This window comes from Stegodyphus dumicola, chromosome 6, assembly GCF_044657685.1.
Source record: "Stegodyphus dumicola isolate Sdum_Otavi_A_Nest chromosome 6, ASM4465768v1".
NCBI classification, from domain to species: domain Eukaryota; kingdom Metazoa; phylum Arthropoda; class Arachnida; order Araneae; family Eresidae; genus Stegodyphus; species Stegodyphus dumicola.
In genome coordinates, this window is record NC_140773.1 from 129,555,481 (window position 1) to 129,569,435 (window position 13,955).

A 13,955-nucleotide genomic window follows, 5' to 3' on the forward strand; every position below is an offset into this window, starting at 1 on the left:
ATAACTGCAGAATTATAATAATTTCCATGAACAAAGTATTTTAAATATAAATGAAAACATGCAATGCATGAAAAACTTTTTATTAGCAAATACTATATGTATATACATATATAAATGGACAATATGACACTAAAGATATGGCAATAAAATGACATGACAAAAAATGACATTAAAAATATAAAAATTAAAAAGTACTATAAGTTGAAAACGATATGACTTCACCAGAGAATTCAGTAAAATATACGATTTTTATTTTTTGATGACATGCTGCAATTCAACCAAATAATTTGTTCACTTGTGTTATAAAACATCAAAACTACAGTATGGATGTCTTTTTCACCTCTGTTCTTCACAATTGAATTAAAATGCATGCAAAACTGAATTTAAATAATTAAAATCGATAGTGTTGGGTAAATTGTACAAAAGTAGAAATAACTTTAAGAAGTGTTTACAAATCCATGCATATAGCTTTTATTGTGTTAGCAGTATGTAATAAATACTAAAACTACGTTACAGCATTACACTCTAAGGCAAATTTACGGATACGTTAAAGAAGAGCAAACTAAAACTATTTTTCATTTTATTCTTCAATTTTTTTACATAAATCTAACTATAAGACTATAATTATAATGCTTAAGATATTTATATTAAGAAATAACTGTATATATGGTTATAAGCGAACTTACTTTTTACAAAAGAGGTGCATCAATTGTTTACGACTCTCCTCGCTTGAAATGGCGAATTTCAGAGACATGTTCGGGCACTCAATCTCGACAGGGGGTAATTCTGTCTCTCAACACAGTCCCTTCTCCATTGTTATAATTGCAGGTGGCGAAACATATTCTGTTACCAAGACTGTAAACATGCGATGTTTAACGCGAAATGGAGCAAAAGCTGCTGTCACTCTGCAAATCCCACTTTGAGGGATTTAGAGATGATATTTTTACTTATCAGTTTTCCTTTCGTCAATTTCTAGAATCGCGTTTCCCTGTCTAACATCACATTCTCTTTGAAATATTATTCTGTACATATTTCCCTACAAAAGCATTCAGCCATAGTCATTTTATCCATCCCTAACTCCGATCGTATGAAATCACTCCGTACCGCATTACACGTAGCTAAGAAAAAGGCACACATATTGAATTTATTCTTAGTAAACCATGAATCCTTCCGCACAAATCTTAAAGTTCGATACTAACATTCGCCTCGCGTAACCCTACTCCTCTACTCAAAATTACCTACACAATTACTTCTCTCTGCAGGTATTTGTTCATTTCGCAAATTGGACATTTGTACGACCTGGAAATCAGTATTGCCTCCATATACCACCCAATCACGCTTTTTTTTTTTACTTTTTTCTCTCCAAGACGCAAAAAAAGTACAAATTAAAATTTTCATTTATATCTCGGCAAGCACCGATATAATACATACCGATTGAAAAAGTAAAAAAAACTGTATACGTAATAAGTGATTAACGAATGCTTTGAGCCAAAGAATTCTTTCTTTTGAGGAGTTACGCTTATAAATTTTAAATCATTCGTTCAATATTTTAGTCGTTTCATAAATCATAGTGACTCACTTTTCAGCGTTAACTTGCTGTGTTAATGCTTAACTAACAAACCATGAAACCGACAAAAATGTCGATTTACAATTTAAAAAAATCTCGTGCACAACTTTATAAACGTAACGTTTCAACTAAATTAAAATAGATCTTAAACTTCCTTCAAATATATGCATTTCAAACAATAACTATATAAACATTGCATATTGAATCAGTTAAAGCATAAAATGTAATCTGCTTTTAGAAAGAGGTTTAGCCAGTATTACGTCATCAAAATGCGTGTTCATTCTTCAGACAAGTAAATAACTTTTCGATTTGTGCAGAGTCTTCAAGGATTCAGCCCTTTTTATGCTCTAAAAGTAGACAAACTAGGAATTTACATCAATAAGTAAACTTTCCTTTTTTTTTATAATATGAGATGAAATGCCTAGTCTGAAAATGTTCAGTCTATGTATGAAGCCCATTAGTTTAATGAGCCCTGGTATTAGGAAAGAAATAATGGTTACAGGAAACGAGATATCTTTCTTTTTTTTTTTTTTTTTTTTTTTTTTTTTCTTTCGGCTGCAAGATTTGAATAGGCAATGAAACTCTATTTCAAATATACCAGTTTATAGTGCGATTGCAAACTGAAAATCAGCTTTTCTCCGATCACCAAGTCTGAAAATAATCTGTCACATTTTAAGCAAATAATGACTAACGTTCATAACAATCTCTTCCAGGTAATGAGTAACGCTAATAACAGACCTTTTGTGCCTTGTTCGAAAACATCTCGTTTAGGAAGATAATTATAGTAAGTTGAAAGAATTGTTTCTAATGAAGCTAAAATGCAAATCAGCCAATGAAAGTTAATGAAAATAATCGAGGCGGTTTAAAAAATATTTCCAATAAAAAAACCGCCTTTTTCAGAAAGTTTTTTTTTTCTTTTTTTATGTTGAAAATATTCTACTGAATAATTTACACTTTACTAAGTGTGTTTTTGATTTACAGTTTTTATGATAATATTTCCTCAATATGAATACTTCACAAAACTGAAGAAGTGATTAAGAATGAATTCAAATGCTAAATTGAAAAAACTGCTTTGCATATTTTAAAAACACTCCTTTTAAATTTATTCTGTCTAAGAAAAGAGTACTTCCACAAAAAGAAGGAAAGAATTTCCTATGTAAAATATTTCTTTAGTTCTTCCTTTCTAATATAAAAAAGATGAAAAATTTATTATTTTTAAACTTTAAAACAACGTGTTAATTTGTAACTAATTCTCTCAAAATCCTGGTTTTTAATTTGAAAATTTTAGTGAAATATATTCAGCAAAAGTTTTATAAAAAGTTCTGAGAAACTGAACATGTTAAGTTTTTTATCCATTCGCGAATTTATTGATATTTTGAATAGTTATTTAAAAATTATCTGTGAATTTCTGTACAAAGTCTTTGTCTGATTTACGAATACTTATCCATAAAGCCAAATTATGTTAATTTTACTTAAAATTTTTTGGAAGCATAATGCACTTTAGACTTTCTTACTAAAGAGATATTATTATTATGAATCTTTGGCATGAAATCAGCATAATCAATATACATTACAAAAGTAAGCGTACAATGTTGCGTTGCAATACAGGCCATTGGGATTAACGCCATTTTGAATTTAAAATGCAATTGGAAGACCTTTATCAGTTGCCGGGAATCACCAAAATCCAAAACTGACATTAACGTCCTATATTCCGTGATTACCTTCTCTCAAAGGCATTCATATGAAACAGTGCAGAGTTGAATTAAATAGTATTAAAAGGTATTTCTCCCGTCTTCTTAGCATGACTTCGTGGTGTATAGGTCAGCACGCTCAGCGTGTACCATGGTTCGAGTCTCGGCGAGGGCATTGCTCATTCTTCATCTCCCCTGCTTTCAAAAAATACCTAATATTGCTAGAGTGGCTCTCGAACTAAACATGATGGTGGATGATGATTCTTCACCATCAGGATTTGGTGAATGGGTCCCCTTATCCCCAGTAGCCCTTTAAAAGGGGGAGTATATAAGGTATTTCTCAAAACTTCTTAGTATGGCTTCATGGTGTAACGGTCAGCACATTCGGCTGGTATCGAGAGTTCCGTGGTTCGAGTCTCGGCGAGAGCATTGCACATTTTTCACATATCCTTCTATCAAAAATCCTAATGTCTCTACAATATGAGCTAGGGAAACATAAAAAATTCAGTACCTATCGTGAAGTTCTTGTATATCTATTTCATCAGCCTCAAATATTATCACTTATATTCTGTTATATAATATTTACTGCACTGCTTTGTAACACATGGGGCCCACCAGCGGCCGAGCGGTTAAGTCGCTGAACACTGGTACTTCGGTCCGAGGTTCGAATCCCGCGAACGGGCAGGCTGCATGGGCGTTTCCGTGGTTTTCCCCATGTGTAACGTGTATACGAATCAGTTTCCCTTAGAAAGTCCTCCACGAAGGCATCCCTTCCCTTAGGCAGATAGCCCTAGTGTGCTTTGCCATAATTAAATACATTACACCACACCAGTTATAACACAGGGGAGAACTTTAATCAAGAGGATCGACAGTCTGGCTGTTTTGTTACTCAGCCGATGATTTCGAATTTTCAAGTTATTTATTTAAAATATAGTATCTTCCAATAAAATAACAGCTCAAAGTCTAAAATATTCCCAAATATATCTTCCATAAATAAAACCAGAGGTACGATTAATCTAAATATATTTAGTGGTTACTTTAAGATTATAAATTCATTTATTATCTTACTTTTTTTTCGATCAAAGAGCAAATGATTTCCAATATGAAATGCATTTACATTCTAAATTTTAACTGTAATAAAACTCCAAAATGATTTATTTGTGTCATTGATATTTACGTGAAAATTGTTATTTATTGTGAAGTAGATAATCGTTACATATAAAGATATAACTGTACACTAAAAATATTTTGATAAACGAGAATTTTTACTTTGAATAACATTTTCAGTTTTACGATATAATGTGGACATTTGATGCTGCAAATATGTAATAATAGTCCAAAGACGCATCAGCGTAGAAGATCCGTTTGTCTCGAAAGGCGTTTTGCATCGAATCACTAAATGCGATGCATCACTTTTCAAATTGTTGCCGCCAAAAGTTATCACCATGTACTACAGTTAAGGAAATTAAATAATGAAGAATCTGTATGAATGTATGTATGTTTCTCGCATTAAAAAAAAAAAAAACACCAAGGTATTTAAAGTCATCAAACTTTGAATAACATATAGTCCTGTACCCGCAAATGGGCACCTGGAAGCCCGGATATGGAATCTAGAATTTGGTTTACTGTCTCTTTCATATTTTATAAAACTTTAACGAATTTTTTTATCAACACACTCAACGATTTCAAAGCGAGCAATGGCAACATATGGCAAAAAAGAAAAATTATTATCTACAGTGAGCTAGACTGTCTATCGGAAATTCTAAAAATATTCTGTTTTTAAACATGTATAGTCTAATGTGGCGTTAGCCCAAATGCTCTCAAAACGTGTATATGTATGCAAATGAAAAAAAAAAAAAAATGCTCGTTTTGGAGTAGTATAAAATCTGAAAGATCTTTCAGATTTTTTTACTAAAATTATAAGACGCTTTCAAAAATATATGAAAAACTTTATAAAGAGTTGAAGTACATTAACAATAAAAAAGTACCTTAATGAATAATTATTTTTCACATGAGGAGTTTCTGCATAATTCAAAATCTTTGACTGAAACACATGCTTGAGCTTTTAATAACCTTTACGCTCGTGTAGCTTATATTCATGACTCCCTTTCTTGCTTCATGAAATAATAAGGAACAAAAAAGAACATTTGAATTCCGTGATGGTTTCCATTTACAATAATTCTTCTAGTATTTCCAGCCTGCCTAAAATGTCATCGACGTTTGCGACAACTTTAAACAATAGTTAGCTGAATATTAAAATAGTTTTCTTCGCATGAGTAATTACTTCCATTTCCTTAAAAGGTGAAGCAAAAAACATAGTCGTATATAGAAAGAAAAGTAAAAATAAGACTGAGAAATGCGAACTTCATAAGATATTATAGAATAAGACTCGTTTCCACGCTCATTTTGCCGGTATTTATGGTAATCACACTATGGAAAATTATGATTAACAATGAGAGCTTTGTTTGGGAGCTGAAAAGTACTTTTTTTAACGCGCTCTTAGAGTAGAAATAACATAAGAAAATAGTTAAATCTATGTATTTGCATAACTGGTGCGTGTCTAATATATCGTTGCATAAAAGTTTAAAATTTTCTTAAAATATAGTAATTTATACTAATATATTCATTTACTAAAGCAATTTAAAAAAAATGTTAATATTTCAGAACATAGTATATTACTAAAATAATAGCAAAATAATTGGGAAAATGCCAGTGAAACAGTTATTCCTTCACTTAACATTTACTTGTAAACTCCAGTAGAAAAGTTATAGTTGCAAGAATAATTATTTGGACTGAGGAAGAGATTCTGTCGCACTTGAATTTCACATGAAATTCAATAATTTCACATTCATTGAAATTGATATCTGAGACTCAGTTTCAAAGAATGAAGGCGAAAGAGGTAAGAACGTATAAAGGTATGCATATATGTGTAAAATTTATGGAAGGTAATGGTAGTATAAAAAAATAAAAAAATACAATAAATGTGTACTTGCAGAGTTACATAATCTGAAAATGTGTGCTTAACATGTGAATACAAGATTCCATTTTATGTAGAATTTTTTGATCCCATAACTTTTGTAAAATTAAGAAAGACGAGCCCTAAAACAGTTTACACCATCTTAATATAGTATTTAACCTATTTTGGAAATCGTAATGCTTATTTTTTTCAAGATGTAGATACTGTATGGGCAGCAACAGTCATGCTAGTACTAACACTCCTGTCTAAGCAAAGTTAAAAACACAACTGATTACATTCTTGAATATTTTCATATTGTACGATTTTACTGACAAATGTAGCTCTCTGTGGACGAGAGTTATTCTTTATTAACATAATGTTAAGGGAAGAATTTCCCATATAAGACTATTGCAAAAATGCATGATGTAATCCCTAAAGTACAACATTCACATTACTTCTCCGAAATACATGGAGAGTGACGTATGACTATTTATCATTTTGCCACCCAAACAAATAAAATACCGCTTTCAAAATAGCCTCTTTCACTCATATATGATGAATGGTTTAGATCCTTGTCCCGTCTACAGCAGGCGGGGATGTCAGTACGCAAATGAATCGCCATTTACCTGTAGACAAATACAATGTCACTGATGTTGACTCCGTGAATGATACTGTAAAACTGCAAATGCACTCAGCTTGTGAAGAGATTAAAAATACACGTTTTCTATGTATTCTATTCTCTAGTATGATACAACAACTGAAAATGGATTAAAAGATGCGTTGGCTTTGCATCATCTACTGCAGTGGTTTTCAAACTCAAATTCCATGCGGCCAGAATGCATTCTCTGAGAGCAGCTGATGGACCATGATATTTTTAACAAAATTAAAAACAAAGAGAAACATTAATTATCTGAATTTTAAATTTCACTTACTAAATATTGATCAAATTATATATAAATAATAATAAAAAGAAGAAGAAGAAAAAAACAAAGGAAAAATTCAAATTTATATTCTTATATATTTATATTATTTTCTATCTGAAGTCAAGAAATTTCTGTTTATTTGTAAGTCAGACGTATTAGTAACTAAATATTAAAGTTTAGACAAATATTTATTTCAGACAGCTCTTCATATGTTGAATTAAATACTAAATACCTTTTAATCTGAGTCAAAGGAACCGGAAACTCCAGAACATTGGAGCTTCGCTAGCTGTCGGTTGACAATCTAAGTTTACTGATTGCACATATCCTAGTCACGTGGCCTGGCGTACAAAATCCCAACCTATTTAATTTTTTTTTTTTTTTTTTTTAAATCGCAGTTGCACACTTGAGCTCAGTCCATATCTGTGTCTCTAAACTATGAACACCGTAGTCGTATCGTAAATACATCTGTGTCTGACAGCAATAACATTATGAAATATCGCTTTTTACCAAGTTAGAAAAAGGCACGGACCGGTATCCATTGAACGCATAAATAGTATACCCTCCCTTTCGTATTCGCATTTTAAGAGATGAAAATGCTTGCTTAGAAAAAAAGGTCAACAGTATTCTGAAAATGAGTTGCTCTCAATTCTTCCAACTCATATTATGACTGAAAAAAGTGCCTTTAAATTCGAATACAAGATTGCACGAAATAGACATGTAGTGATTGATCATTTTGCTAAGAGCTAAGAATTCGTACTGTGTGTTTCGATGTCACATTGTACGGTGTTTCATAAATATCTAACGACTATTCTCGAAGGATACTGAATAAGAAGTCTTGTTAAATGATAAATGTAATACTGCTGATGAACTGAGTTGACACACCACGAACATAGCTAGGACACATCACTCAGTATGGACTGATTGGATAGTGATCAATTGATAAAAGAGGTGTTGAATCAAATAGGAAGACCTTAGTTTGGAACATTGGACAAAACTTCCTTCTTCTCAGATATTTGAAATCAGACTAAGGTAATAAGTGTATTGCTTTTCGTAGGAATTAAGCATAAAAATGTGTAACATTTTCAGTCAGTATATTATCTTTATACGTTAGGCTCAGTTTTTACACAGACACGTAAACAAACCGATGGTCTCTTGGAAATATTCTCACGCATTCGGTACAAAAGTATGTAGTGTTCCTCCCTTTTATTCTACTAAACTAAGTGTTGAGGAACCTAGCGAACTACTAAGCGAATAATTACTTAAGTCCAAGAACAGAAACGTAAACTCAAGAAGGGTTAATTATTCTTTATTTAACTCAAATAAAAATATACAATAGGCCCCTTTCTCCGGCCGCCACAACAAAGCCTCGAGTTGAGTTTAACTTAAAATGTAAGAAATAAGAACTATCTAATGACTAACTAAAGATTTAGCCAAAGATAACACAAATTCTAACCTAGTTGGCCCATAATATTAAACTAGCTAGCGGAGCTATCAAAAGGCACGTAATACGGCCGAGCGTAATATTAAAGAGATATAGCCAAAAGGCAAACTCGCGCTATTCAGGAAACCTAACTCTCTCTCTCGAAGACAGTGGAACTGTGTCTTATAGTTAGAGAGATGTAGCCAAAAGGAAAACTCGCGCTATTCAGGAAACCTAATTCTCTTTCTCGAAGCCAGTGGAACTGTGACTTGAATACTTTCATCTTCTCATTTGAATTAAACGCGATTCTAAAAGTTCACTCTGGTAAGGAATTGTAAGCTAAAACTAGAAGAGACAGAAAGGTTCATAAAACTAAAATAACTGTTTTACTAAAATTAGGATATATCTTACAAATCTATCAAATGTATTTTTCGAAGTGTTATGAAGAGCTACAAACTGAAATGATTCGAAGGTATATTTTCTGGCTAGACTTCATCATTTACGTCTTAAAAATAGCTATGTAATCATCACTCTCTTTGTAGATGTTAGTAAACATATTAAGGCATTATTGATACTTGAGTACTTGAGTCACTAAACTATCTCTACATTAGTGATACTAAGTGGAGGTAAATATGCAAATCCCTTTTGACCTGGACTTATTAGCCGTGACTTAGCCGTGATTTTTCAGTACTTTTCAGCGATGTCCATTAAGAATTTTGTAATACACGTGTAAGCCTTACGGAAGAGAGGTTTAGGAAAATAGCTATGTAATCATCACTCTCTTTGTAGATGTTATTAAACATATTAAGGCATTATTGATACTTGAGTCACTAAACTATCTCTCCATTAGTGATACTAAGTGGAGGTAAATATGCAAATCCTTTTTGACCTGGACTTATGGGCAGAGAACTCCCTTCACTCACTAACAGCCGAGAGCTTTAAAGGCTATTTTTACTCGATAAATTTAGGCTTCTTAGTTTCTGTAATTTCCAGCTTTTAAATTTCCGATGTACAAATTTATCTCTGGTAAGCATTTCTAAAATATCTGCATTAGATAACATTATGTTCTCGAAAATATCGGATTCATCTCTGCTAGGTAACACAAGACGGCCTGAAAAAGCGATGCGATATGTTAGGTTATTTTTACGTTTATATAACTGTGTAAGGAAATTAATTCATATGCTCCAACTAAACTAAAATAAAGAACAAACAAAAAATATGATAATTAGTAATTAAGGTAAAATTTTGGAAATAATCATAACGACGTTTCTACCGCACATTAGCACAAGAGAAAATGAGGATTGTGTAAAAGAGATGAAACTTATAAATTAATGTTTGAAGTATTTAGTTTTTTTCATCATTTCAAATCTCTTTGAATAAATTTTGCGTTTCAATGTAATCAAGCACTTATTTTATGTGGGCATATTTTGTTAAATTTTTCAAACAGGCTATACAGGAAATGCATCATTCGATGAATTATATGTGCAATACATTCTACCACAAAAAAGATTTACACATATTAAAACCAGATTCCAATGTACTATTTAACCACACTTTGTGTGTCTTATCTTGCCGTTATCTTTATTCGTTTGGAAATATCACTTTAAGAATTTGCTATTTGTTTAACAGGAATCATTTTAATACAAAAATAACAGGCTTTATTTCGGCGGGGGAAATAATTAACAAAAACAATGAGAGAAAATGCTGTTAGTTTTATATTGGCAACATTATTTTCAAGGAGTTTAAAATAATTAACTGCTTTTGAAAGGATAGAAACAACAGTTCTTAATAAACAATTAAAACCAAACCATATGATTTGAAATTAAATAGAAGAGCTTCCGAAACAAAACGCAGAGACCATTCAAGACTTCAAACCGCACTCACGCTTGAGTTCAATTTCAGATATAAAGTCGTTGGCTCTTCTGTAGTCTCAAAGAATTCATGACCTTGTCGACCTTACCATTTCGCTGCATTTAACCGCGTAAGCACTTAGTACTCTGGAACTTTTAGTTTCTTGGAATTTATGATGTGTACTTTAAGGTAATTTCCGGGGCTGATTATTCCCTCATTACAGCGTTATACCTCAGGCGCAATTAGCCACTTCCCATTGTTTAGCTAAGCAAATGCGGTTGATATTCTTACGGTCTTTGCGTCGCTATCAGAACTTAAGATTTGTTAATTCAAAACAAAAGGGGTGGATTATAAATTAAAGACGTTTTTGCCTCATTCAAATGTTATGAAATATATTATAATGTATTGAAATACATATTCGTATATAATAATACAGTGTGTTTCTAAGTGAAGGAAAAAAATAAAAATAGTAAGATTGCAAAAATAAAGGTGTGGTAAAATATTATCTTTGCGCTTAAATTTAAACAGAGTTTTTTTGAAGTTAAATAAAACTCATTCAATTGGTTTTTAAGATAATATATTACGGCTAACTGCATGTATTTTATAGTAAATGTAAAAGTATCATATGCCAATTTTGATGCACTTTTAAGCGCAGACTATGATTATCTGTAACATTAAGAATTTGACATTAAAAAGATCAACTTTTACTAAATTTCAAGATATCGAAATAAAAATTAATTAACATGCTTTTCAAAGTAAGCTAAATTTTGGTTTTGAATAAAATTTTTTTAATATAAATGTTCAACTCATTGAAACTTCAGTCAAAATATATATCCATGTTTGCATATTACACTTTAGTACAAATTACATAATACTGAAAGTTTCTCCGGTTTCCAGATCTTAAAAATTACAAAGGTGCCGCTTTAAATAGTGCAATGGAACAGACATCCGCGTAAGGTCTAAGAATATGAGTGTTTGGTTCAAAGAGCCTGCGCTGCAGCCAAATTTTTCGGTGATTAGACAATTATATAACTAACAGGTTCCGGTGTTTCGGAGGAATACCTAATGAGCAAGATTCCAGACACTTACCTGAGGCATATAAGCATTCCGTACCGCATCAAGCGCATACGGAAAATTCCATCCTATTCCATCCTCGTGATTGGACATAGCTTCAAATGATATAATTTTTCCTATAACTTTGCTTGCTTTGCTTGAGCTCAAAAATATACTTTCATACGGTTTGTTTAGTTTTGATAGCAGTTCTGAAAAGATTATTAATGGTGTAGTTGAATTTCTTACACTTCTTGCGGTGTGATAAATTTAATATTAAAATTTAGTGATTTTTTAGAGAGAAACGGTATTTGTTCTAGTGTGTAAACTCCGTAAATGTGTATCAATATTGGGTTGCTGTTGTCGTGTCTTTAATAAAGCCTATTCAAATAGTGTCCTGGCAATCTGCAAAAAATATAAACCTAATTTTCGTATCATATATATATATATATATATATATATATACCTGATATATAAACCTGATAAAATATAAACCGAAATTTCGTATCACAGTCTTTTCTATTTATTGGAACAAAAAATTACATTTTTGTTTACAAGCGATCAGCCAGGAATAGTGATCATGTAAAGTATGGCAGAGCACGCAAGGGCTATCTGCTTAATGGGAGGGATGCCTTCGTGAAAAACGTTCTAAGGGAAAGTGTATTTTTTCGCCCATTCTGTTGCTAAGCTTAGATCCTTCTTGTTAATAATCTCAAAAATTATGGTAGATTTTGCAATTTCAAATCTACCATTTATTTTAAAGCTATCTGTACTATCAGCAAACCGTAGTTTATGAAATGTACTCTAACGTTTGTTCATTTGTTTACTATCTCTTCTAATTAGAACTTAAATTTTTATCAATGCCTTTCAGAATGACGGTCTAAAATAAAATCATAAAGTATTTTTGAAACTATCTTCGAGTGTAAAGTAAGTTATCAATATTTAGGAAAATAATTTATGCGGAAACCATTATCATTCGTATTCTACATACTAGTACTGAATAGAATACTGAGAGATAACGCCTCTGTATTTTAATGCTTGTATCAAATTAGTTTTTTAATATCCAGTATTAATGCTTATTATAGCATTTTAAATCTTAATGGATTTTATGATACTGCAGCAATTATTTTTATAACCATCAGAATTCTTTTACACTTATAAGTGTTTGCATACGAAAATCAGGATTTTAAGAATAAAGGTGGAGCTATTGGTTATCAGAAATTATTTAGTAAGGTTAAAAAATTGTTAATACTCAATTTCTATCTGATAAATTCGAAATTTAAGTACATTTAAAAAATATGTAGTCAAACATTTTCTTAGAGTGTATATTTTTCTAAGGAATTTCACACGGAGTATACTGTAAAGAAATATATAGCTGGTAATTACTATTTTAAATCAAATTTATGACATATTCACTAGTTTATGCCCTTTTCGTTTCCAGAAATGTTACTATATAATTCTTACATGAATTCGAATCAAAATATGGTAAGTGTACTAGCTTTATTCATTCTTAAGGACAATTACAAAATTCAGTTCTGAGTAATACTTTCACATAAAAGGAATTTGCTTCCTTTCGTGGTATTATATGTTTATTTTTGAAGCAAAATAATAAAAATAGAGAAAAAGGTAAAATGCCCAAAGTGGCATTTTTTAACGTTTCGTGTATTACCTTTATTTTTTAAATATCATGTTCTTCGCACTTAACCAATAAAACTCAATTCAACAGCAATATCGTAAAGTAATTTTTAAATGAGCATATGTTTAGAATTTGCGATACACAGTTTCGCGCGCTAGAGATTTTTTTTTTTTTTTTTCCGTACAGTGTTGCCTTTGCTCGCTTTGAAATCGTTGAGTTTGGTAATCAAGAATTCTTTAATGTCTGACAAAATATGAAATGGATAATAAAACAAATTCCAAATTAGGGCTTCTAGATGACCATATTCGCAGGAGGATTGCGTTATTAAATTTGATGTCTCTAGGTACCGTTGTTTTATCAAAATGCGATAAACATACATAAATTTATGCAGATTCTTCATTATTTCAATATTTTCTTTAAATATAACACAGGGCGAGAATATTTCGTGGCAAAAACTTGAAAAGTGAAATGGACATTTGAAATTTTCAACGCAAAATGCCGAAACGAAATTAAAAGACATTCTGGGATAACCCCTTTGGGCTAATGCTAAAAATCACAATAATATTTTCGACTACTGATCAAAAACGTACTTCCACAAGTACATGCTTTAATTATTTTATATGAACATTATTTACCTATGTATTATTCATTTGTGATCAATATTAATATAACAATTATTATCTGGAAAGAGACTTCGGGATCGTTGATTAAATTAAAAACTATCAAACAGGGGAAAATGTGCTGTTTTAAACAGGAAGAAAAATTCATATCTGTCGCTGTATATGTAAATGAGAGGAATAAATCTGTTATAACAACTTGGGGGGAAAAGTAAAGTGTTAAATACTATCATGTGTGATCTTG